The sequence below is a fragment of the Eptesicus fuscus genome, chromosome 5, assembly GCF_027574615.1.
Source record: "Eptesicus fuscus isolate TK198812 chromosome 5, DD_ASM_mEF_20220401, whole genome shotgun sequence".
Classification (NCBI taxonomy): Eukaryota; Metazoa; Chordata; class Mammalia; order Chiroptera; family Vespertilionidae; genus Eptesicus; species Eptesicus fuscus.
In genome coordinates this window covers 94,920,331-94,947,081 of record NC_072477.1, presented here as the reverse complement: position 1 = coordinate 94,947,081, position 26,751 = coordinate 94,920,331, and the positions used below count along the sequence as shown (strand labels likewise).

Genomic DNA, 26,751 nt, shown 5'->3' with positions numbered 1-26,751 from the left:
CCTAGTCGGGTTGGCTCAGTGGATAGAGCGTCGGCCTGCGGACTGAAGGGTCCCGGGTTCGATTCTGGCCGGGGGCACATGCCTGAGTTGTGGGCTCAATCCCCGGTGGGGAGTGTGCAGGAGGCGGCCAATCGGTGGTTCTCTCTCATCATTGATGTTTCTCTCTCTCCTTCTCCCTTCCTCTCTGAAATCAATAAAGAAATATATTTTAAAAAAAAAAAGTTCCATCATTACAACGTCTGTACATATGTGCTTTATGTTTTTTATTATTTATTTACCACAAGTAAAGGTCAGGAATTGTTATGTTTCTTCTAATTTTTTCTTACCGTTTCACTTCATTACTGTTCTGTATGTGCTCCATGTGAGTGACGTAGGTGCTTATGTAAGTGGGTTCTGACTTATGGCGAAAATTGCATTATGTCTCGCAGTAGGAACAGATCTCCAAGGAGACCCGAGGACCTACTGTATTCTCTTTAACCATTGTGTGCATTTGACATTTTTTTCTGATTATAAATGTTTTTTAAGTTTTTTAAAGTTTATATTTAAAATGTAATAGCATTTACCATATATCCATCTCTGAAACTCTCGGGATAGGAGAAAAACACTATATAACCACAAATTACTAGCAGTAAACCAAGAATTTGTGCCAATGTGGATCCTCTTATTGGCTATAAAATAACCCATTATCTTTAATCCCAAAACCTAACTTTGCTGATTTTATCTCCTAGAACATCTCTCCCCTGACATCCTTATTTTGGAGAGATGCTTGCTGAAGTAATTAGAGATGCAGAGTAATGATATCTGCAACTTACTCTAAAATGCTTCATAGGTAGGTAGATATATATATCCTATCTAATAAAAGAGTAATATGCAAATTAACCATCACTCTGCTACACCCACAAGCCACGTCCACCAGCCACGCCCACCAGCCAATCAGAGCGAGTATGCAAATTAACCCAACCAAGATGGCTGTGGCCACAGAGAGCAGGAGGGAGGCTTGGGTTTCCCTGGCAATGGAGGAAGCCAAGCTTTCCACACATCCTGGCAGGCCCAGGCCTCCACTCAAGGATACAAAGTTTCAATGATAGAAGGTAAATAAATTCCAACAGAAATGGTGGCAGCCATGGAGCTGGAAGAGCAGGAGGCTAGGGTTGCCCCAGGCGATGGAGGAAGCCAAGCTTTCCGCATACCCTAGCCGGCCCAGGCCTCCGCTAAAGGCTACAAAATTTCAATTATAGAAGATACATAAGTCCCAACAGAAATAGCTGCCACCACGGAGCAAGCAGAAGGCTTGGCTCTGCTCCAGGCTACAAAGTTTCAATTATAGAAGATAAATAAATCCCAGATACCAGGGTCTCCGCTTGGGTCGCCAGGGGGCATGGCTGGCCTGCAAACCACCACAGGCCCCTCTCCCAGGCCGCCCCACACCACAAGGGAACCCCACCCTGATCTGGAACACCCTTCAGGGCAAACCAGCTGGCCCCCACCCATGCACCAGGCCTCTATCCTATCTAATAAAAGAGTAATATGCAAATTGACCATCACTTCAACACACAAGATTGCTGCCCCCATGTGGTCAAAGGTCCTGCCCCCATGTGGACACAAGATGGCCAGCACAAGATGGCCAGCACAAGATGTCCAGCAGGGGAGGGCAGTTGGGAGGGACCAGGCCTGCAAGGGAGGGCAGTTAGGGGCGATCAGGCAAGCAGGGGAGGGCAGTTGGGAGGCACCAGGCCTGCAAGGGAGGGCAGTTGGGGACAATCAACCCTGCAGGGGAGGGCAGTTAGGGGTGACCAGGCCGGCAGAGGAGGGAAGTTGGGGGCAAACAGGCTGGCAGGGGAGCAGTTAGACATCAATCAGGCTGGCAGGGGAGTGGTTAGGGGGTGATCAGGCTGGCAGGCAGAAGCAGTTAGGGGCAATCAGGAAGGCAGGCAGGCGAGCAGTTGGGAGCCAGCAGTCCTGGATTATGAGAGGGATGTCCGACTGCCCGTTTAGACCCGATCCCAGTGGGATCGGACCTAAACGGGCAGTCGGACATCCCTCGAGAGGTCCCAGATTGGAGAGGGTGCAGGCTGGGCTGAGGAACACCTCCCCTGTGCACGAATTTCGTGCACGAGGCCTCTAGTATGTATGTGTGTGTGTAGATAGATAGATAGATAGATAGCACATATGGCAAAATGTTACCAAATGTTGTAACTAAGGTGGGCATATATGGTTCATTGTACTACTCTATTTATTTGAAAATTTTTGTGGTAAGTTTTTGGAAAAGAACTTCCATGTCTCCCAGTCTCTCCTACCTCAGAGCTATGTGTCTCTTTGGGATCCTCATCAACCACCCGGCAAATGCAATGACCATCAAATTGGTCTGTTCCTACCTCCAACCCCTCCTACACACTGCTACCAGCATCCTCTTTCTAAGCTACTTAAATGACCACATTACTACTTTAAATCCTATATAATAAAAGCCTAATATGCTAAGTGTCCAGTCGACCAGTCGGCCGTTCAGCCATTCAACCAATCAAAGTGTAATATGCTACTGATATGCTAAGGCTGCTCAACTGCTCGCCATGACATGCACTGACCATCAGGGGGCAGATGCTCCGACCAGTAGGTTAGCTTGCTGCTGAGGTCCAGCCCCGATCGTGCATCAGTGGGGTCCCTCAGCCTGGCTTGCGCCCTCTTGCAATCTGGGACCCCTCAGGGGATGTCGGAGAGCCAGTTTCAGCCCAATCCCACAGGCCAGGCTGAGGGACCCCATTGGTGCACGAATTCGTGCACCGGGCCTGTAGTAAAGCTATAAAAGATGACTCAGTACTCTCATGATAAAGTAAATATTCCTTAAAATCACTCATGCCCTCCATCCTCTCCACTTCCTTTTTTTTAATTTTTAAATTGATTTTAGAGAGAGGAGCGGGGAGGGGAGACATCAATGTGAGAGTGAAACATCAACTGGTTGCCTCCCAAATGCACTCCAGCTGGGGATTGAATCCACAACGTGGGTATGTGCCCGAGGCGTTCAGTGTATGGGATAACTGAGCCACACAGGCCAGGGCACCTCTCCAGTGTCTTTCAGGGCAAAAATCACACCAACGATGTCCCTCAAATGTTCTATAAAACTTCCTGCAAAGCCCCGAAACACCGTTATTTCATGCCTCTGTGTATTTTCTCACTCTAGTTCCTCTGCCTGCTTCCAATATGGGTTGAATCGCCTGTCTGTCATCCTACTGCCTAATGAGAAGTACAAGCAAACAGGACCATCACATGAATAACAAGAAAGCCTCAGTTGTGCATTGATAGTCTTATTCATACCTGGATATTACTTTTCAGCAATTCCTTTCCAAATCAGTAGAGGGTGCCATAATTTCATTTCAAAAGGGGAAATTAAAGTCATGCTAACAAAAGCAATTTTCAACTTCAGTTGGAAATGTTAAAAGCTCTAAAAAAACCTTCCCCCAGCTTTGAAATATAACTGATATTTATCACTGTGGAAGTTTAAAATGTATAGTGTAATGGTTTGACTTATATATATTGTGAAATGATTACTGCTATAAAATCAGTCCATCATCTCATATTGATACAAAAAGAGAAAGCAAAAAAAAATAAAATTTATTCAGTTAACTGTAGTCATCATGTTATGCAGTACTGATGTATCCTTTAACTGGAAGTTTATACCTTATGACCTTAGCCTTACTCCACCCCCCCCCCCACTCTGAATCATATCTAGTCTCCTTTTTTATGAGTTTGGGTTTATTTATTTTTTCTAATAAATAATGAATTTCAAAATGAAAATAAACACCCATTACTACTTAAACAAGATTTTTTAATTTAAAAAAAAAATAAAAAACAGCTCTAGCCGGTTTAATTCAGTGGATAGAGCATTGGCCTGTAGACCAAAGGGTCCCGGGTTCGATTCTGGTCAAGGGCACAAATCTAGGTTGCAGGCTCCTTCCCAGCCCGGGCCCTGGTCGGGGCTCGTGCAAGAAGCAACTAATCAATGTGTCCCTCTCACATAGATATTTCTCTCTGTCTTTCTATCTCTCTTCCACTCTCTCTAAAAATCAATGAAAAAATATCCTCGGGTGAGGATTGAAAAAAGAAAAAGAAACCACATGACCATACACCTTAAATTCTAAATGTGGTTATATCATTTGAACCAACGATTTAACTTGTAGGAATTTACCCTAAAAAATAACCAAACAAGTATGCAACAATGGATCAATTTAAATAAAATATACTGGAACGTGGTAGAAGTTTTGTTTTTTGTTGTTATTTTTTGTTGTTTTTAATCCACACCCGAGGATATGGTGTGTTTTTTTCACTAACGAGAAAGAGAGAGAGAGAGAGAGAGAGAGAGAGAGACAGAGAGAGAGAGAGAGAGAGAGAGAGAGAGAGAGAAAACAACAATCAAACCAGAGACCCTCCAGTCCAGGGGATGATGCTCTAACTGCTGAACCACACAGGCCAGGGCCATTAAAGTTTTTAATGACAGTATCTTCATTGGACAGTTACTACTTCACTCATGATATCAACATGGTACTGACTCTAATGCACAGCTATTTTATATTTATTTCAGAGAGGAAGGGAGAGGAGAGAGAGAGAGAAACATCAATGATGAGACAAAATCATTGACTGGCTGCCTCCTGCACACCTACTGGGGATCGAGCCCACAACCCGGCATGTGCCCCAACTGGAAACTGTGACCTCTTGGTTCATAGGTCGACACTCAACCACTGAGCGACGCTTGGTGAGCTTCACAGCTATTTTGACTTCAATATATCTACACCAATATGCGCAGGCTCTATCCCCACCATCTATTTATTCAAACTTTTGCATTTATTTAACTTTTGGTCTTCTGGTCTATACTTTCCTAAGCTAGTTCCTAGTCCATTTTTAGTTTTGTTTTACAATTCCAGAAAGGTACTGACCACTAACAGTGACCACATCTTAAACAAGAGAGTAGAGCTCAAAATTTCTGGCACTTTCAAAATTAACCTCTACCTTTTGTGACTTAAGTTTTATATATTGCTTAAAGTTATCAAATAATTATCAAACTATTATGATCTGCACAGTTCTATACCAGGCTGTAACAGGAAATTCCAAAGTATAATCATATTTAGATTTGATCATCTGAAAATCAATTCCAGTTCCATAATTCTGAATCTATGCGACCAGACTTTATTCTGTGGTTTTACTCAGAGACTCAAGTAAAATAGGGCTGGTCACACTCCAAGTATTCTGAAGCAGGGCATTCCCTGCATAAACTGTAATTACTGTGAGATCTCATCCTTATCTGTAAGGAAGAGAGATGAGACTGAAAAACAACGAAACTACCAGAGGACTTGTAAATTTCGTAAGCTTTCTGTGAGATATTAAAAATCAGATATTATTCAATCCTGGGTCATAAAACCAGGAAGCTGGCCTCAACTCTCATGCTTTTAGTCTTCCCATCAAGGTCTTCCATTTTCTAGTCAAACTGCTCTCAGCCACTGTTTTCTTCAATGTGTAAAAATGCAAGAAATACACGTCTACATCCAATCTCAAACAAAAGCATTAAAAGATGATTTTTTTCCCCAAGTTGACAAAAGCATCTCTTAATAGAGGAAACTTAATGGACACTTAGGACTAATTGAAATTTGAACTTATTTAGGTAACATTAAAAGTGAATAATCTGACAATAAAAGCGCCATTTCTAACATACATATCCATGTCGGGGTGAAACTCCCACTCACCTAACAGCTGCAAATTCATTCTGTGTTTCCTTTAAAAAAGCCTCTTTTCATTTGCATTTCTTTAAAGATTTTAATGATTTCTCTATTTTTGGTAAAAGAAAAGCTGGGAAGGGTGAATGTCCTGAACTGCTGAGTGGAGCTACCAGCCAAAAATGGACTGGGGAGTTTAAAGAGTAGGATTTTATAGCTTTAAGGCAGTGATGGCGAACCTATGATACACGTGTCAGCACTGACACGCGTAGCCATTTCTGATGACATGCAGCCGCTGAGGTGGCCGCATGCCGAGGATGAAATATTTGCTGCTCCTGAGGATGAAACATTTGTGAAATAATGTTTTTTCCTCAAAGTGACACACTACCCGAGTTATGCTCAGTTTTTTTGGCGAAGTTTGACACACCAAGCTCAAAAGGTTGCCCATCACTGCTTTAAGGGGAAAGCTCGTGAGATTATCCAGTAAAATGTAAAAGAGAAAAAGAGCTTATAAAAGACAAGGACCCTGACTTCTCTGAAGCCTAAACTATTGGGCCAGACTTGAGTGCTGGGTTAATCAGAAAGGGGAACAATAATAAATCTGTGCAACAGTTACACGAAGTGAACTAAGTAATTTTGCCTGTTTGACTGTTCCAGGCATCATCTCCCCATTATTAAAAAGAGATAGTTTTGCTCTGTCCACTCTTAGTGAATTATCTTCAATTGTATTGTAATCTCCTTGGATTAAGAAAATGTGACAATGTCTCAAATTCTTTTTATTCTTGAGAACATTTCTAGAACCAGCCAAGATGCTGGTTCTAGAAATGATAAATCATATAAATCATAGCTCCACAAATTCTGAAAATCTTGCTAAATGTATCTAAGGCTCAAGGGCTGTATTTCTTTGCCTTAATCCCTGAAGAGTAAATTGCTATGGAAAGGAAAGAGGGAAGAAAAGAGCCCAATAAATTACCATTTGGAAAGCAATGAATTAATGGCAAGGGATGTTTAGGTGAGACAGGAATTGCCTACCACTGGGCTTTTGTTCTTTTTTGGGGGGCATTGAGTTTGTTTTTTTAATTGCATTTACTGGGATGACAATGATTCATAAAACCACACAGATTTCAAACGTACAACTCAACAAAACATCATCTACACAGTTCATCGTGCGCCCATTGCTCCAAGAAAAGTCCCTTTTTTAAAATCACTAACCTACTTCATATTGACTTTATATTAAATTATATTAAACTAGGGGCCCAGTGTACGAATTCATGCACCTTGAAAGGAACTGTGGGCCGCAAGGCTGCAGTTGGCACGGGGGCAGGTCTCGGCCCATCCTCCACGCCCCTGCCTGGCCCCTCCCGCTGCGGCCCCGGTCCCATCTGCCCCGCTGCTGCCAGTCCCACGCGCTGACAGCACAGGTCCTACTCGCACTCGCTGAGGGCACAGAGCAATTGGGGCTGGCGCCGGCACTGGGTATGAGTGGGGCTGGCACTGTCAGTGGGTGCAAGCTGGTGACTGCTGCCCCGATCACCCTTCAGGAACAGGGGGAGGTGGAGAAGCCCTCAGGGGCGATCGGGACCAGCGCCGGGTGCCGGCAGCAGGTGCAAGTGGCAGCTCCAGCGCCAGCTACAGGCACAAGCGGGATGGACCAGCATGGGCAGTGGGTGCGAGCAGCGGCTCCGGTGCTGGCAGCGGGTGCAAGTGGGGCTGGCACCAGCAGCAGGTGCAAGCACTGGGCGGGACCGTGGTGTGCAGGAGCAAAGAATTTTCAGTAACCACCAGAGGCTCACCCCGATGACAGCGACCGGTGCCCCGCCTTGGTCTGCGGCCCTGCTCACCTGCTCCACCATCCTGCCATAGCTGACGCCCGCCATGTTCTGCGCACGCCCCCTGGTGGTCAGCACATGTCATAGCAACCAGTTGTTTGGTTGTTCAGTTGTTCTGCCGTTCAGTCTATTTGCATATTAGGGTCTTATATATATAGAAGCTCAGTGCATCCCGGCAATAGTCCATCTTAGTATCTGTAGACACTGCCAGGTTATAAATGCCTTTTTTATTTTTTAAACAAAGGAAATTTGGTGGTGGATATTTGGCCATTTGATGTATTTATAACTAAGAGGTCAAGTTCAGGCTCTCTTACTGATAGAATGTAAATAAACACACATTTATATGTAATTGATATCAAAATTAGTCACTGAAAGAAGATTCGCCATCTGAACTTTCTTATTTTTTTTCACCTTCGCCACCAGGCACTGGAGATCTGGCCTTAAGAAGATCTGGGGCTAGTCCTTCTCATATCATTTTGTTTCTTACTATCATCACTGGAACACCCACTTGAACCATTTTGCGCTATCTGCCATACCTTGGATCCTTAGCTACAGTAAAAGATATTTTCTAATGTTATTTCACTTTCCTGTGGTCCAGAGTCTTGTACACTATTTGGCTGGGTTGCTCCGAAGCAGTTCAGAATGTGATTTCATTTGTGATACTGGTGACACAGGGTTACTTCAAATGTAACATCATCTAGGCCTGGGTTAGATGACAACTTTGCATCTAAAATATTGAGAGTTGTTTCCATTTGTTGGACACGAAGAGGAAGGCCTGCCAGTTTCTCCGCACAAACTGTAGAAAAGTGACTGAGGAACCGTCCAGCATGCACCACAAACTAGTTTAGGACCGCCACCATGCTTTTCTGTTGAAGAGCTGGCACCGAGGCCAGGTCCATGCCTAACCCATGTCCTCTCCATCTCCTCAGCTCTGGGCTTCTGTTCTTAAGTTCTAATTTTGCCAACCTATGGCAAATAACACTAATAAATCAGTACTGCATCATCTGAACCAATAAATTGATCTTGTTTAATTTGAAGGATTCTAAGACTTACTATACCCTAAATAGTAAATAAAAAGAAAGACTAGAAATAATTACTTAAAACCTACCCCACAGAATTATCCTGAGTAGGAATGATAAGTATTACATAAAACAGATTTATCAAAATGAGTACTTGGGCAGATTATCTTTCACGGAGTAATTCTGCTTTACACTCTAACGGGTCTCACAATCCCTGGGACAGGGATGTCTGAAAAAAAACACAAGGTGAAACTGGCTCTCTTCCTCACCTCAGTGAAGTGCTGGCTTACGTCAAGGTGGCCTACCCAACCACACCAACAACTTACTGACACCCTAAGGGAGAGCTGTTGAAATTATGCAACCACAAAAACATGCACAAAATGAAGGGGAAAGCCACGGAGGCCTCACATGTCTTTGCTATGTAATGTGGATTTTAAAATAATAATAATAATAATAATGGGGGAATGTACGCCAACAAGCATTCACAATCAAATAGTAAACACGAATTTGTTGTAAAATGAAACTATGAATTACTGAATTTTTAGCATCTCCCCCTTTTATTCTCTGATGTTCTTATTTTGTGTGTATGTGCGGCTCCACTGGGAGAGGACTTTGGAAGCTTGCACCTGGCTTCCTCTGATTTTCCCTAGGAGCCTTTTTCTGTTGCCGATTCTGCTCTGTACCCTTCACTATAATGAATCAGAGCTGTGAGTACCATTGTATGTCAAGTGCTGTGAATCCTCCTGTGGAACCGCCAAACTTGCGGGGGGGGGGGGGGGGTAAAGGGGGAGGTGTCTTTGGGACCCCCAATATAGATATAAGCAAAATGATATCATGAATTTTAAGTTTAATCTGCAAAACAAGAGTATTCATTATTTATGGAGACACATATGTGATATTAAAATATAAAAACCTGCCTAGGAGTGATAAACAAGGTTATGGGGTTAGGGAGGTTCACCAGGCTCAACTGTAATACTTTATGCTTTTAAAGGAATAAAGCAAATATGGTGAAATATTAACATTTGATAGAGCTGAGTCATACCTCATGGTGGTCTCTTATCATGCTTGCTGTTTTTCTGGCAATTTTGTTTATTGTTGAAAGTACTGTAGATGTTCCCTTTTCTTACCCAATTGATCCCCTCCACCCTGCTCCCACCCTCTATACCCAGGCTTTCACCACACTATTGTCTGTGACCATGGGTTATGCATATATGCACATAAGTTCATTGGTTAATTACTTCCCCTCCCCCACCTTTCTCTGAGATTCATTAGTCTGTTGCATGCTTCCATGTCTCTGAATCTATTTTGCTAGTCAGTTTACTTTGTTCATTGGATTCCTCCTATAAGTGAGATCATGTGATACTTGTCTTTCTCTGACTGGCTTATTTTGCTTGGCATAATACTCTTCAGGTCCCTCCATGCTGTCTCAAAGGGTAATAGAATCTTCTTTATTACAGCTGCATAGTATTCCCTTGTGTAAGTGTACCACCAACTTCCACCATATACAAGGATAAAGTTAAAATGGATAAAAGACTTAAATGTAAGTTGTGAAACCATAAAAATCCTAAAAGAGCCTGGCTGCAGTGGCTCGGTGGCTGAGCATCGAACTATGAACCAGGAGGTCATGGTTCAATTCCTGGTCAGGAAACATGTCCAGGTTGCAGGCTCGATGCCCATGCGGGATGTGCAGGAGGCAGCCGATCAATGATTCTCTCTCATCATTGATGTTTCCATCTCTCTCTCCCTCTCCCTTCTTCTCTGAAATCAATAAAAAAAATATATTTAAAAAGAAAAAAATCTAGAAGAAACCATAGGCAGCAAAGTCTCAGACATCTCTAGTAGCAAAATGTTTGCCGATACATCTCCTAGGGCAAGGGAAACAAAGGAAAAAATAAACGAATGAGACTATATCAAACTAAAAAAGCTTCTGCACACCAAAAGAAACCATCACCAAAATGAAAAAGGTCCAGATGGTATGGCTTGGAGGTTGAGCATCGACCCATGAACTGGAGGTCACAGTTCCATTCCTGGTCAGGGCACATGCCCAGGTTGTGGGCTTGATCCTCAGTAGGGGGCATGCAAGAAGCAGCCAATCAATGATTCTCTCTTATCATTGATGTTTCTCTCTCTCTCTCCCTCTCCAAAATCTATAAAAATACATTGTTTAAAAGATGTGGGACATTTACACAATGGAATACTACACAGCTGTAAAAAAAAAAAAAGGATCTTTAACCCTTATTCTCTATTTTTATTAATTTATTTTTAATACTAGAGGCCCGGTGCACGAAATTTGTGCACTGGTGGGGTCCCTAGGTCTGGCCTGTGATCAGGGCCAATCTTCCCTGGCTGCAGGCAGCCAGCCCCGCCCCCTGCCACTGCAGTCGCCCTCTGTGTGTGGGGCGACTAGCAGGGCTATTGGGGCCCCGGCGCCGCCCACATCAGCCACAACCCGCTCCCAGTTCCCAGTTCCCCATAGGGCAACTGGAGCCTGCCGGCCAGGGGGAGGGACCGAGAGGTTGGCCATTTCCGCCTGCTTGCCAGTCCCATCCCCTGCCGCCACCAATCGCCCTCTGTGTGTGGGGCAACCGGTGGGATGATCAGGGCCCCTGTGGACATGACGCCACCCACCCCTAGTTCCCCATTCCCCATCGGGCAATCAGAGCCTGCCAGCCAGGGGGAGGGACCAAGAGGTTGGCCGTCAGGCCCTGTACGGGCGATTGGGGCCTGTGGGCTGGGGACAGCTCCTGCGTTGAGCATCTGCACCCTGGTGGTCAGTGTGCATCATAGCCGACCAGTTGTTCCATCATCCAGTCAATTTGCATAGTACGCTTTTATATATATAGATTATCTATTTTTATTAATTTACTTTTAATATTCCCTGAATTTTGGTATTCAGTCTAAAATTTTTTCATAGTGAAAGGTACTACAAAAAACATACAGAAAAGAGACAGGAACGCTTTTTCTTTAATTCTACAAATGTATGATTGAAAAACGTTTTCCTAGTCAATTGTAAGAAAATTTAATCACACCCTCAATGGATCAGAGCATCCTGATCAGAGAAATACAAAGTGCTCTCGTATTTGTGGGTTCAACAACTATGAATATTTCTGGTGGTCATTAGCTATATCCAAAAAAAGTTTGTGGAGATGCACTAGGAGAGAATGAGAGAGAAGAGAGTAAATATCACACTCAAGTACAGGCATTTTACTTCTTTTAGGAGAGTGAAATATTACCCTCTACAAATAATTCTGTGGAGTTCAAGGAAGACTCTGAAAATGCTGCTCTGTAGAGTCACACGAGTGGGTTTTCTTTGCTCTGACAATCAGAACAGTGTCTCACCAAAGTCAAAGGACACTAAATGGTGAAAAGGGAGATTTCGTAATCCAGAGCAATTTGGGGAAGAGCAAGTCCACATGGGGTGATATGAGGGCGATGGTGGCTCCCGTGGCCGGAAGGTGAGGAGCGCTGAGGGAGGGGCTGAAGAGGAATAGAGGACAAATGGCTACCCTGAAATTCCTCCAGGTAACAGACTCCTGCCGGTGCTTCAGCCAAATCATTAGGACTGCAGCAGGTCCTCCAATTACCTCTTTTCATTCAATATTCTGTTAAAACATTGATGAGATGTCCTGGGAACTTAACTCTTGTTTGTACCAATTAACCTACTGTAAAGTTGGTTTCATCATACATCATTTCACTTAAAGTCACAGAATCTATGGAAGACATTAAGTGAGGACGTAACTGTACTTTCTTCCAATACCAAATGTCCATAGTTTTCCAAGCTTTTAGTTGTTTTTAAAAGAAAAGCCTACTATTCTAAGGATTATAATAACAAACAAATACACTACAAAGAAATATTCTTTAGCCAAGATTCAATTCCTAAGAATTTTCATTATAAACATAACTTATACATGTGTGCAAGTATAGGTGTACAAGAAAACTTATGAAGCATCACTGGTGAACAAGACAAAAAAAGTAATGGCCTAAAATGTAATGGTTTAAAAAAAAATAACTGAAAAGTGAAAAAGGAAGGTGGGAAGGACTTTAGGATATAAAATGGGACTAAATTTTAGACTTTATTGTGTATTTTTTAAACTTCACAATTGAGTACTTATTCAAGTCTTACTAATTACTTATAATTAAAAGCAGAAAAATTATATGTACTGTACTATATAGCAATTTTTTAAAACTCAATGACAACCACAACCCACAATTCCATCATGGATCTTAAAGCCTATTTAATCTATCATTGTACATCATTACTACATGTACAGGGCAGACAAAATTAGATTTACAGTTGTGAGTACATGAAACAGAGCTTATTCTTGTATTTTTATTATTATTATTATTATTATTATTATTATTAACCTACTTTTGTCCACCCCTGTATATAAATATCTGTGTGGCTTTCCCCTCCATTAGACTATAAATTCCTTAAGAACAAAGATAAATAATAAATTATCTTCCACAATGCTTGATGTAGAGATGCTCATTAAATGTATGCTAAGGGACTACTAGGTGTACCGGTTAATAATGCGGATTTTTTTCAATAGATGGAGTTACACACATGTTGATATGTATGCTATTTTGTTGTATTGACAACAACTCTCAAAATTTCATGTGTCAAATTTTCTGAAGGTGTTAACATCATAGATATTTTTACACTAAAAATATCGAATTTTGTGCCAAAAAAAAAGAGCATTTGCAGAAAGTTATAATTCATTACTTTATTTTGAAGAAAAGTGCTGCTGAATTCTTCGGAAAGCTTATGGTGAACATGCTACATCTCAAGATACTTGTGAATGCTGGTTTAAATGCTTTAAAAGTGATGATTTCGATGTGAAAGACAAAGAACGTCCAGGTCAACCGAAAAAATTTGAAAACCAACAATTACAAGCATTATTGGATGAAGATGCATGTCAATCTCAAAAACAACTTGCAGAAAGATTAAACATTGCTCAGCAAACAATTTCCGATCGTTTACAAGCAATGGGAAAGATTTTAAAGGAAGGAAAATGGGTGCCACATCAACTGAATGAAAGACAAATGGAAAACGGAAAAGTTATCAGTAAAATGTTGCTTCAACAGCACAAAAGAAAGTCTTTTTTTGCATCGAATTGTGACTGGCGATGAAAAGTGGATTTATTTTGAGAATCCCAAATGCACAAAATCATGGGTTGATCCAGGTCAACCATCAACATCGACTGCAAGGCCAAATCACTTCGGAAAGAAGACAATGCTCTGCATTTGGTGGGATCAGGAAGGTGTGGTGTATTATGAGCTTCTAAAACCAGGTGAAACCGTTAATACTGATTGCTACCGACAACAAATAATCAATTTGAGCCACGCTTTGATCATGAAACAACCAGAATGTTCCAGAGGACATAGCAAAGTAATTTTGCTTCATGATGACGCACCATCACGCACTTCAAAACCAGTTAAAGACACGTTAAAAGATCTTGTCTGGGAAGTATTAACCCACCCGCTGTATTCACCAGACCTTGCTCCTTCAGATTACCACTTGTTCCAATCGATGGCACACGCACTTTCTGAGCAGCACTTCAAAAGGTACGAAGAAGTGGAAAATTGGGTCTCTGAATGATTTGTCTCAAAACAAGAAAAGTTCTATTGGGACGGTACCCACAAATTACCTGGAAGATGGGGAAATGTGTAGCTAGTGATGGACATTACTTTGAATAAAGCACTTTTGATGTTTCTCTTGAAATTATCATGTTTTCTTTGATTACAAAATCTGCTATTATTAACCGGTACACCTACAAATACACACGTGACCTAAAGCAACATGGGTAACCATACCAGGCTAAAGTTGTAATTGGAAAATCTCTGAGCTAAATCAGCCTGACCAACAGAAATGAAAAAGATGGATGATTCAAAAACTGTACACATTTTTACAAGTTCCACAATCCTTTGGAAGGTTCTAGGTTTCTAGATAAAATCTGTACCTCATCAAGACTGCCTATAGTAGGTTAAAAAACAAATGATAACATGGGAGACTTGACTCCACAGTGTTAAAATTAAGTAAATGCAGTTCAGGTTTCATGTCATGTCACAGATCAGAAATAATTTTTTTTAATCTGGTGCCTGGAAGGGAAGTCTGCACTTGGTGATAAAAAAAATCTGTTATATTTCCTTTTATATTCCGTAACCATAATCAGGAAACTGAAATACAAAGTATTAGGGAAGATAATAAAAACAGAATTTATATAAAACTCCCAAGGAAAATGTCAGATTTTTTTCATGAGAAACATACACTTGTTTCCATGACCATACATTTTTATATCAGGTATATTCTTGTAAAGACTACATGCTGATCAAAATAAAGGATCTCTTCAACTTTCTGATGAACCCCCATCAACATTATACTTTGTTCACACAGGTAATAAAAAATTTAAGTCAGTTTTACAATCAATCAAAAGTTTTAATAGGATTTCCTATTTCCTATTCTTTCATTAATAAATGCATCTAGTAATAATGCAAATGTGCTTTAAATCCAATCAAACTTTTTTATATGAAGCCATTTAAAATATGTTCTCCAAATGCAAAACTATCAAGACAGTAGAAAGATCAGTGGGTGTAAGGAGTTAAGGGGAAAAAGAAATGAATAAGGAGAGCACAGATTTTTAGGGCAGTGAAACTACTTTCTCTGATACTGAAATAGTGGGTTCATGTCACTCTACATTTGTCCAAATCCATGGAAAATACAGCACCAACAGTGAACCCTAATGTAAACTATACACTCTGGGTGATAGTGATGTATCAGTGTAGGTTCATCTATTGCAACAAGTGGGCCAATCTAATGGAGGAGGCTGTGCATGTGTGGAGCAGAGAGTATATGAGAAATCTCTGCACCTTCCACTCAGTTTTGCTGTAAATCTAAACTGCTCTAAAAATTAGAATTTTTCCCATTAAATTTTTTTAAATTTTTCCTTAAAACAAACATATGTTCTATTAGTCTTAACACATTGCGGACCAATAGCTTTATTGCTAGCTTTATCCAGAGGCCAGATAAGTTTCTATTGAACGAGTACAAAAAACGTTTTACATAAATGTTAAAGGCACACTTTAAAATTAAATAACCATTGCATTTTGAAGTTATTTATTACATGTTCTTACAAGCTAATAGCTTTTTAAAGAATTCTCGTGATTGGCCACAAGCCTTAGAACAGAAAACATGAGAATTCTCCTGATCCGTCCGCAATTTAATAATTATTTTGCCCTGGCTAGTTTTGCTAAGTGGTTAGAGCGTTGGTCTCCTCCCCCGACCCACACACACAATGAAGGGTGGCAGGTTTGATTCCCTATCAAGGGCATGTGGGTGGCAGGTTCGATCCTCAGCCCCAGTCAGGGTGCAGTCAGGGTAGGTGTGGGAGGCAACCAGTATTTCTCTCTCTCGCCTTCCTTCCCTTATTCCCTCTAAAATTCAGTTGAAAAAAATATTCTCAGGTGAGGATTAACAAAAAAATAAATAAAAATTATTATTTCGTATTCAACATCACTGAACATCATTTTCCCTAAACTTAATTTTTACTTTGAATTGTCAATAAAAAGTAATTCATAACTGCACAGTTCTTGCTATTTTCTATTAATTCATTAAGATGTTTATTCATGTATTTTTACTTAAGTAAGCCACTTTTCAACTTAATAATGTCCATCTTCCTAAAAATCTACAAAGTGAGAGTCATTCACAAAAAATGAATTCTCCTTACAATTATCTTGACAAACCCTTCTTTTGGCCTATTCTTACGTGAAGTATGAAACAGCAGAGAATACTGATCCCAGCCTTTATATGAAGTAAAAAAAAAAAAAAAAAAAAAAGTAAGAAGGGGGGCCAGAACTAAACTTTAAGGGCCAGGATATTATTAGATTCGCTTGTTTTGTAACATCACATAATTAAAAATTCAGATTTACAGCAAACATTGATACGGAAGTTTCTCTGTGAATAAAATATGACTTAAATCAAAGGTTTTTTAAATAAGCTTTACAAATTTAATTAGTGCACTACACTATCAGTAATTAAACCTGTGCAATGTTTCTTTAGCATCTTATTTACTTTGAGGTATTCATTTGTCATTATAAAACTCAGTAGTATGCTGGTAGTTGTGTGTAAATGTTCTTTCAAGTGTTTGTCTTAATGGAGTCTAGAGAGTTCTACTACTAAATCTTAGTTAATAACTTTTATTGATTCATCTTGAAATGAAACTTTTTGTGATTTAATAATCTTCTGGATAAATGTTGTCTCTATATAATCTTGTCATCAACGGGTCTATTAAAAATAATATTCAGAAGTAAAACATTTTAAATATTTTTTTCTTCAACTCATTCCCATCATAGTTTTCGATGTCTCCTGGCAGGCTGTCAAGTTAAGCAATTCTGAATCCTATAATGTATTAGGGCTTTAATGACAAATGAAAGTGGCCTTGTAACTAGCTTCGTGACTCAATCTGACGGTTATGACTGAACTCACAAAAGAATTTTCCTTCCTATTTTGCCCTACCAGACCTTTAAAAAAATAAGTCTTGCCCTGGCCGGTGGGCTAAGTGGTGAGAGCCATCAGCCCACACACCAAAGGGTTGCAGGTTTGATTCCCAGTCAAGGGCATGTAAATCCCCAGCCAAGGTCCGGGTGCCTGCTAGAGGCAACCAATCAATGTATCTCTCTCTCTTTCTCTCTTTCCGCCCCTCCCCTCCTCCCTTCACCTCTCTCTAAAACTCAATGGGAAAAATATCCTCCAGTGAGGATTAACAACAACAGAAAAGTCTATGCAGCATAAAATGGACATTATGCTTTAAGGTACCAGAATAGTCTGCTTAATACCATTGCTTCATGTAATAACATTCCACACAAATGAGGTATGTAGGTTAAGAGAATTATCAAGGTACAGGAGTTCAAATGTGAGATCATCTAGTATCTTGCCCAATTAATGCCAAACTCTTAAGCTTCTACATTTATTTTGTTAATTTATTACTGTCAAGCTTTAACTCAAAAGCTTTTCATTATGATGTAAAAACAAACAAATCATTTAATATATGAAGTACTTAAAGGTATTTATGGTTTTAGAATATTAATTTTTCAAAATATTTCTAAGTTACCTTCATTCTAAGAATGTTTAAAATAGGCCTGCAGACTGAAGGGTCCCAGGTGAGAGCTCAATCCCCAGTAGGGGGCATGCAGGAGGAAGCCAATCAATGATTCTCTCTCATCATTGATGTTTCTATCTCTCTTCCTTTCCCTTCCTCTCTGAAATTCAATAAAAATATATTTTAAAAAAAAAATAAAAGTCACTCAGTAAGCAAATAGAAAGAGATAAAATGTTAATTTTCAGGTAACAATTAAAATTCTGTAACAGCAGTAAATTATAAAACTAGGCTCGTATGTAATCAAGACTGGGAAATTTATTTAAAGCTAATGGACCCTTTTTAATTATGTTCAATTATTTGTTTTTAGAAATAAACTATTTTTATTTCTTTTAAAAAAAGTCATAAAATTTCATCAAAATCCGACCTTGGCTAATTGGTAACTTGGAAAGCCAAAAACAAATAAATGTAACAATTAAGGGAATTAATAAAATCAATTTATGGTTCACTTAACAACACTTAATACTAGGTGATGATGATAATGGTGATGATAAAGAACTAGAAAAGCTGGATAAATAACTTTTAAATATCTATTTAAAAGCTAAAAAAAAAAAAAAAAATCCAAAGTGGGATTTGAATGGCCAAAATCCTGGAGAAAAAGGAAACACTTGAGATGTACCTAACATTCTACTACTTTCCCCCAACCATTTCCCAATTCATAAGCAGTAGATATGGAGAGATTGAGAAGGTAACGAGAAGACAAGTGTTAGAAGGCAGGTAAGTGGAACAGAGTCTTTGTCATTTTGACAGAGCTGGGAAGACAAAGAAAAAAAAATGAAGTTTGGGATAGGCAGGACTTGAGGGGCCAAGATCCCAGAGAGAAGAAAAGCACAAAGAAGCAAGTCCAGCAGTCTGAGCTGCTTTTCTTTTCAAGGAACTCACTGATTCATAAGCAAACCAAACCACAGGGTAGAGAAGCTGAACAGAATTCAGCTGCTAGGAGACTGAGAAGCTGGGCAGAGATAGTCTGTCCCACCAGGATGGAAAGATAAAAATTGGAGTTCAAAGCCCACCAAGATAGAAGGTGTTGCTAATTCCTACCAGCTTTCAGTTGGAGTCCTCTACTAGAGACCTACACCCAGTTGAGATCTCTAGAGGACTCCAGCTTCAGGGTAAGGGAAAACTGAAAATACAGCAGGCCTTACACAGCAAGACTAAAACACAGCCTCAATCAGCTGATTGAACAAGGTGATTGATTACCCCTATTCTAACTACTGTCAGAAGTTAAAGAAAATCCTACAGAAGCAAGTTATCATCAGAACCTCTGTAATTTTCCATACCTAATGTCCAATATTCAATCAAAATTTACTAAACACATCAAGACACAGAACCAACAGAAACAAATCCACAGATAATCCAGATAGTGGAATCATCAGATATGGACATTATTAATCAGTTAGTTTATACTGAATAAAGTTTAAAACTCAAAAGGAGAATTTCAGCAGTACCTATAAAGTCCCCCAGTGAATCAAAAGCTTGACCAGGACAGACAACCACTGGGCTTTAGAGTCAACCAAACCTAAGTTCAAATCCAATCACTGCCACTTACCAGCCTTCTTTTCTCCCTAAACAGAGATAATCTTGTTTTCCTCATAGTGTTAGTGATAATTAAACGCCTTTCACAGATTCTGACATATAATAGTACACTTTAAGTCAGATATGATAGTCAACAAATGGTACATCAGAATTGTCTTTTCCCAGAACCAAGTAAATTCCTTACACACTTCCTTTCAATGTAGTAAAATCATACACTATCAACTCCCAACAAAATTTACTATCAAGTTTACTAATTACTAATTAATTTGAGTATATTTTACCATTGACTCCTAACAAAGGTATCTTTCAAAAGAATTTTCTATTTTTGTTTTTTTTTAATCATCACTAATGAATTCTGGAACTGCCAATGCTTTTCATTAAAAGTACTTTGTAAACAGTAAAAAAAGTTTTTATTTATTCATACTTTGACTCCTTTCCCCTCAAAAAAGATCTGACTGAGGTAGCTTATAGAGACACAAACAAGAAACCAGAGCTTTTATTTATCCATGGGGGCTGTATTTGTTTTTCTATGAGAAAAGGGCAGACATGATATGTGGGGGGTAGATACAAAAGCTTCTAGGTAAGACTTATTGTCATGTGCTAACACAGTAAATACATTACAAAAACATACCTATAGACAGATCTTGGCAATGCTAAGTATTTACACAGTCATTCTTTCCTTTGATCCACAACACTCTGAGGTGGTTATGAAGCATAATAATTTCTATTTTGTAAAATTACTGTTTAAAATTCTCTGCTATTTTTAGATAATCCCTTGTACTATGTAGTCAACTCTGTTATTTTTGGACAGTCCCTTATTCTATAAATTAACATTACTTTTTAGCTTGATTGAATAATAGGGAAAATAAACATAGCTGTCTGACCTTGCAGGCTAGCCACTGTATGGGTCTGATACTAATCCCATACTCTCATTGCCAGGTGTTTATTAGTTATGTGCTCAAGGTTACAAGCTGCCTGCAAAAATAACTTACACAGAGTTCTTTGTAAAGTCTGCAGAAGGTCCGGAAAAATCCTTATTTGGACAACAAAGGGCTAGAAAGATATAAAGAGGGAAAACTTCCTCCATATTTTGCTCAGAATTTGAGAAGCAATATTCCTCTGAGCCCGCTGGCGAAATAAAGACTCCTAATTAATTTGGCTTGTTAGGCGTCTCATATTTTAGCTCATTGATTTACATTATAACAGTTACACCTCCATTTCATCCTTCCTGTACCATCACAAAACAAGAAGGGCACAGACCCAGACTTAGAACTCAATGTTCCTTCCACCCTGTTATGCATGTGGGGCCTTTCCTAGCAGAGCCAAGGTGAGGGCACCAAGAAGACAAAAATGTAAAACAAACCAATAAAAATGCATTTTTCAACTATCAGTTGAACCAAAACCAAAAGTACTACATACATACAACTATCTGATAAGTTTTCCGTTTTACTTAGAAATAATTAAATATATGGTTTAACTCCTATTAGTTTTACTGAATAATAACTACCCAAAGAACACTTACTGAGAAACTACCAGGCCTATCACTGGAATCATAAAGAGGATATAATTGCTTCTCTGAGGAGACACTCAGTGCCGGGGGAGAGCTTCACATAAATCAGTCAACAAGAACAAGAGGCTGTGGAACTATGCAGTTATTGCTAACCAGCTGCTAAAAGGAAATAACAAAAAACCGATGTGTAACATCGTAACAGAACTACTCCAGAACAGAAAGGCTTAAGGCTCAACCTCAGAGGTTAAATTGCTCCTCAAATGTAACATCTCACCCTACTCCCCACTTTATTTTTATTCCTTAAAATACTCAATGACCTGGCCAGGTGGCTTTGTTGACTGGAGCTTTGACCAGTAAACAAAAAGGTTGTGGGTTCAATTCAATTCCTGGTCAGGGCACATACCTAGGTTGCGGGTTCCATCCCCGGTCAGGGCACATATGGGAGGCAACGGATTGATGTTTCTGTCTCACATCAATGCCTCTCTCTCTCTTTCTCTCTCTGCCCCTCCCTCCCTCTCTCCTTCTCTCCCTCCTTTCTTCTTTCTCTCTCTCTAAAATCAATGGGAACATGTCCTCATTTAAGGATTAAAAAATAATAATAAAAATATGTCAACAAAATGTCAATTCAACAAACTTAAACAGAAATAGCTATGTAACAATAATGTAAATGACCCAAACTTCAGTCATTCACATAGCACCCTCACAATGTTTACATTACATCAAAAACTATTTTTGCCCTGGTTGTTGTCTCAGTGATTAGACCATCTCCCATCCACTGCTCGGGAGGTTGCAGGTTCAATTCCCAGTCAGGGCACATACCTAGATTGTGGGTTCCATCACGGGTCAGGACGAATGGGTGAGGCAGCCAATCAATGTTTTTCTCTCTATATATAGTCAATGAAAAAACATGTCCTCAGGTGAGGATTATAAAAAACAGAACCACCCTAACCAGTTTGACTCAGTGGATAGAGCATCAGCCTGTGGACCGAAGGGTCCCAGGTTTGATTACAATCAAGGGCATGTACCTTGGTTGTGGGCACATCCTCAGTAGGGAGTGTGCAGGAGGCAGCTGATCCATGTTTCTCTCTCATTGATGTTTCTAACTCTCTATCACTCTCCCTTCCCCTCTGTAAAAAAATCAATAAAATATATTTTAAAAAAAACAACAACAGAACTACTTTTTGGCTTAACACTTTCTTAAATCACGTTTTATTTGTTTGTTTATTTTCACTTAAATGCCTATTTTGGACCTTTATAAATAACAGTGAAACCATCAATTTGATGACTTAGTTCTATTTTTTAAAATACATAAAAATAAGGCATGTGCTTAAAACAAAACTGTTCATTTAACAACCTCTTTAAAATCCCTGCATGTCTACACTTAGGAAACAATTATATATTTTCAAAACAAAACTATATTAGCAACTATTATAAATTCTTTATTTGTAAATACAGTAAATGTGTATGGCATTATGTAACTGCAGTCAATACCTTTTTCTACTTCTTTAATTAATATATGCTTAATTACCTAAAAAGTACTTAATTATTTCTAGTGGAAATCTATTCTATTCTAGTCTCCCTGGTTCTCTACAAATGATCATATTGTCTATACCTAGTTATTAGTTAATTATCTAAAACATTTATACAAATCTGTCTTATACCTATAGACAATTATAGATGGTTTTTTATTTAATCATTTGAGAAGAGAGGGAAATTAAAAACATGAAAAATATCAGATATTTAACTGATTAGTATTAATATCAGATATAGACCAATAATGGTTTCTCTGTCTGTGAGTTCATTATTGGATATTAATAAAAATATCAGATATTTAATTGATTAATATCAGATATTTAACTGATTATGTTAATTAAATAGTATCATCTTCTGATGCACCTAAAATGAAAACACTATTTTCTAGATGATCTCAGTGTTGATATTTACTTTCTGCCCAAATCCTGTAAAAGATACAAGTTAAATGGTTTTTGCACTTATAGCTGTCTAAAAAATTACACTGTACTATTATCCTTTAATTAGCCTAGTTTCTGACCACAGCAAATTAGTTTTCATAAGCAATTCAGCAAATCACAAAGTAAGGTGGATCCTCAATTTAATTATATTTAATCTATCAACTAAGAAAAATTGCTCTTAACTATTTGCCTCACTAGTTCCTTTTCCAAAATTGACCATTTTAGCAGTCAGAATAATGTATGCTCATTAGCAAAAGCAGATCTTCCCCACAGATGAGAAAACAAAGAGGTAACTGAACATTTTCCTTACTAGCAGCAATGAGAACAATTATACTGAAACATGATTTATATAAGACTCTACAAGACATGTGCTGGAACTGGAACTCCAGGGAGTTTATCAAAAATGTACCTCTCCATCAGCACAGTGATTTTGCACTCCACTGAGCAGTGTATTTTACACTGGAACAAGTCAAAGGCCAGATCTGGAGCAGCCACTAGACTTCCACAAGGATTTAATTAAGTAAGGCAAATGACTATCTCTGCCCTTCCATCCTGAAAACGGTCATGTTAATGCTAAAGCTACCAGATTGCGCCGAAAATGGAGTCACTCATGCTAAACCCCACATCAGCGATCCAAAAGGTACTAGTAACTAGGTTTCCATGCTAGGCTCTCCCAGAAAAGGAAGGCTTAAGTCAAGAATTAGTGCCTGCCTGCCCAGTAAAAGTGACCTCCATCCAGCTCCAAGACTTTCCTTTGCTCCATAGCTAGTATAGCTTGAAATCTTTGTGATCCCTCCAATTTTGTTCTTCTTTCTCAAGATTGCTGTGGCTATTCAGTGTCTTTTTTGATTCCACATGAATTTTTGAAGAGTTTGTTCTAGGTCTGTGAAATATGCAGTTGGTATTTTAATGGGGATTGCACTGAATCTATAGATTGCTTTGGGTAGTATGGACATTTTAATGATGTTTATCCTATCAATACATGAACACGGTATATTCTTCGATTTGTTTATGTCTTCCTCTATCTCCTTTTTCAATGTCCTGTAGTTTTCCGAGTACAGGTCTTTTACCTCCTTAGTTAAGTTTATTCCTAGGTATCTTAATTTCTTTTTTGGTGCAATGGTAAATGGGGTTGTATTTTTGTTTTGGTTTCTGTCTGTGAGTTCATTATTGGTCTATAAAAAAAGCCATAGATTTCTGGGTGTTAATTTTGTATCCTGCTACATTGCTGAATTCATTTATTAAGTCTAGTAGTTTTTTGATGGAGTCTTTAGGGTTTTTATGTACAATATCATGTCATCTACGAGTAATGACAGTTTTACTTCTTCTTTTCCAATTTGGATACCTTTTATTTCTTCTTATTGTCTCATCACAATGGCTAACACTTCCAGTACTATGTCGAACAGGAGTGGTGAGAGTGGGCATCCCTGTCTTGTTCCTGTTCTCAGGGTAAATAGTTTTAGTTTTTGTCCATTGAGCATGATGTTCACTGTAGGTTTGTCACCTAAGGCTTTTATTATGTTGAGGTATGATCCTTCTATTCCCACTTTGCTGAGGGTTTTTATCAAGAAAGTGTGTTGGATTTTGTCAAATGCTTTTTCTGCATCAATTGATATGACTATGTGATTGTCTCTCAAATTTGTTTATGTGATGTATCACGTTTATTGATTTGCAGATATTGTACCATCCTTGCATCCCCAGAATAAATCCCACTTGGTAATGGTGTATGATCTTTCTACTGTAATGCTGGGTCCGATTTGCTAGAATTCTCTTGAGGATTTCAGCATCCATGTATTCAGTATCTCTGATGATACTGGCCTGCAATTCTCTTTCAAATGAAACTAGACCACCAACTTACACCTTACACAAAAATAAACTCAAAATGAATAAAGTATTTAAATGTAAGATGGGAAACCATAAATATCTTAGAAGATCCACAGGCAGCAAAATATCAGACATATGTCATAGCAATATCTTTACCGATACAGTTCCTAGGGCAATGGAAACTAAAGAGAAAATAAACAAATGGGACTACATCAAAATAAAAAGCTGCACAGCAAAAGAAACCATCAACAAAACAACAAGAAAGCCCACTGCATGGGAGAACATATTTGCTAATGTTATCTCCAATAAGGGTCTAATCTCCAAAATTTATAGGAACTCATATCTTAACAAAAGGAAGATATGGGCAAAGGACCTAAATAGACACTTTTTGAAAGAGGACATACAGAAGGCCAAGAGACATATGAAAACATGCTCAAAGTCACTAATTATCCGAGAGATGCAAATCAAAACAACAGTGAGATACCATCTCACACCTGTCAGAATGGCTATCATCAACAAATCAACAAACAACAAGTGCTGGCGAGGATGCAGAGAAAAAGGAATCCTCGTGCACTGCTGGTGGAAATGCAGACTGGTGCAGCCACTGTGGAAAACAGTATGGAGTTTGCTCAAAAAATTAAAAATGGAACTCCCATTTGACCCAGTAATCCCACTTCTGGGAATATATCCCCCAAAATCAGAAACACCAATCAGAAAGGATATATACACCCTATGTTCATAGCAGCTCAATTCACCATAGCTAAGGTTGGGAAGCAGCCTAAGTGCCCAGCAGCAGATGAGTGGATTAAAAAACTGTGGTACATCTACACAATGAAATACTATGCTGCTGTAAAAAAAGAAGGAACTCTTACCATTTGCAACAGCATGGATGGACCTGGAGAGCATTATGTTAAGCAAAATAAGCCAGTCAGAGAAAGATAAGTATCACATGATCTCACTCATTTGTGGAATATAATGAACAACATAAACTGATGAACAAAAATAGAGCCAGAGACAGAGCATCAAAGAGACAATAAAACTTCAGAGGGAAGGCAGAAGAGGATGGGGCGGGGGGGGGGGGGGGGGTGTGTGTGTGTGTGTAAATGATCCACCAAAGGACTTGTATGCATGCATATAAGCATAACCAATGGACACAGACAATAGGGGGGTGAGGGCATGTGCTGGGAGGTGGGGTGGCCGGGGAGAGGTCAATGGGAGAAAAAGGAGACATATGTAATACTATATGTCATACTTTAAACAATAAAGAATTAAAAAAAGACACTAGAGCTAGAGTTGATCTGGATACAGAAGCAGATTTTAAGTCTTCAGGATCCACGATCTGCCTAGAACAGGAGCAGTTTTTTGTGTTTTATGTGAATGTTTCTGAGGACTGTTAGAAAACAAAATTCAACTAAATAAACGTTAAAGATTCTTATTGGCTTTATTCAATGATTCATGAATTGGGCAGCATTCCATCTAGCAGATTGAAAAGAGCTTCGAGGAGTTATACAAAATGAAAGACTTTTATCGGCAGAAGGGAGCTGGAAAAGGAAGTTAAGCTAGCAAAAGGTACACTGCATGTGGCAGGGTCACTTTTAGGGGATAACAGAGTTCTATCAGGCAGATTACCTTAGTAGTGCCGACCAGGTGATTCCTGATTGACTAGTTTAAGATTCCCTTTCTGGACCAGCTGAAACTAGTTAAGTCTATTTTGGTGACATGGGGCTTATCAAAGGTGACCCAATCTTGGGTTTGTTGTGATGTTTTTAACAGGGCAAAGGGTCCATAGTTTTAATCTGATTTAGAAATGTCAGTGGCTCCCACAGATATTCATGCATCCAGTCTAGCTCACAAGAGCTGTACAAGGTGAGAGATTTTTTTATAGACCCAGTGGGCAGGAACAAGGAAGTTACACTGGGCATTTGCCTACTGTTTAAAGCAGGGTTACTTTCCTTATACTGGTATTACCAAGCCACGGTTCTCAAAACTGGCACAAGAACAGACATATAGACCAATGGAACAGAACAGAGAACCCAGAAATCAACCCAAGCCATTATGCTCAATTAATATTTGACAAAGGAGGCAAGAGCATACAATGAAGTGAAGACAGTCTCTTCAATAAATGGTGTTGGGAAAATTGGACAGGTACATGCAAAAAAATAGCTCTAGTGTCTTGAGAAGTCTAACACATTTGAGAAGAAATGCTATGATT

At 39.3% G+C, this 26,751-nt stretch overlaps 1 protein-coding gene and 1 pseudogene across 1 annotated transcript in view; both read right to left on the bottom strand.

The window, feature by feature from the left end:
* The window catches only part of MPP7 (MAGUK p55 scaffold protein 7), a 345,710-nt gene that overhangs the window by 291,813 nt on the left and 27,146 nt on the right, over positions 1–26,751 (bottom strand). The window lies entirely within an intron of this gene.
* Positions 7,890–8,427, bottom strand: LOC103294016 (WASH complex subunit 3-like; annotated as a pseudogene).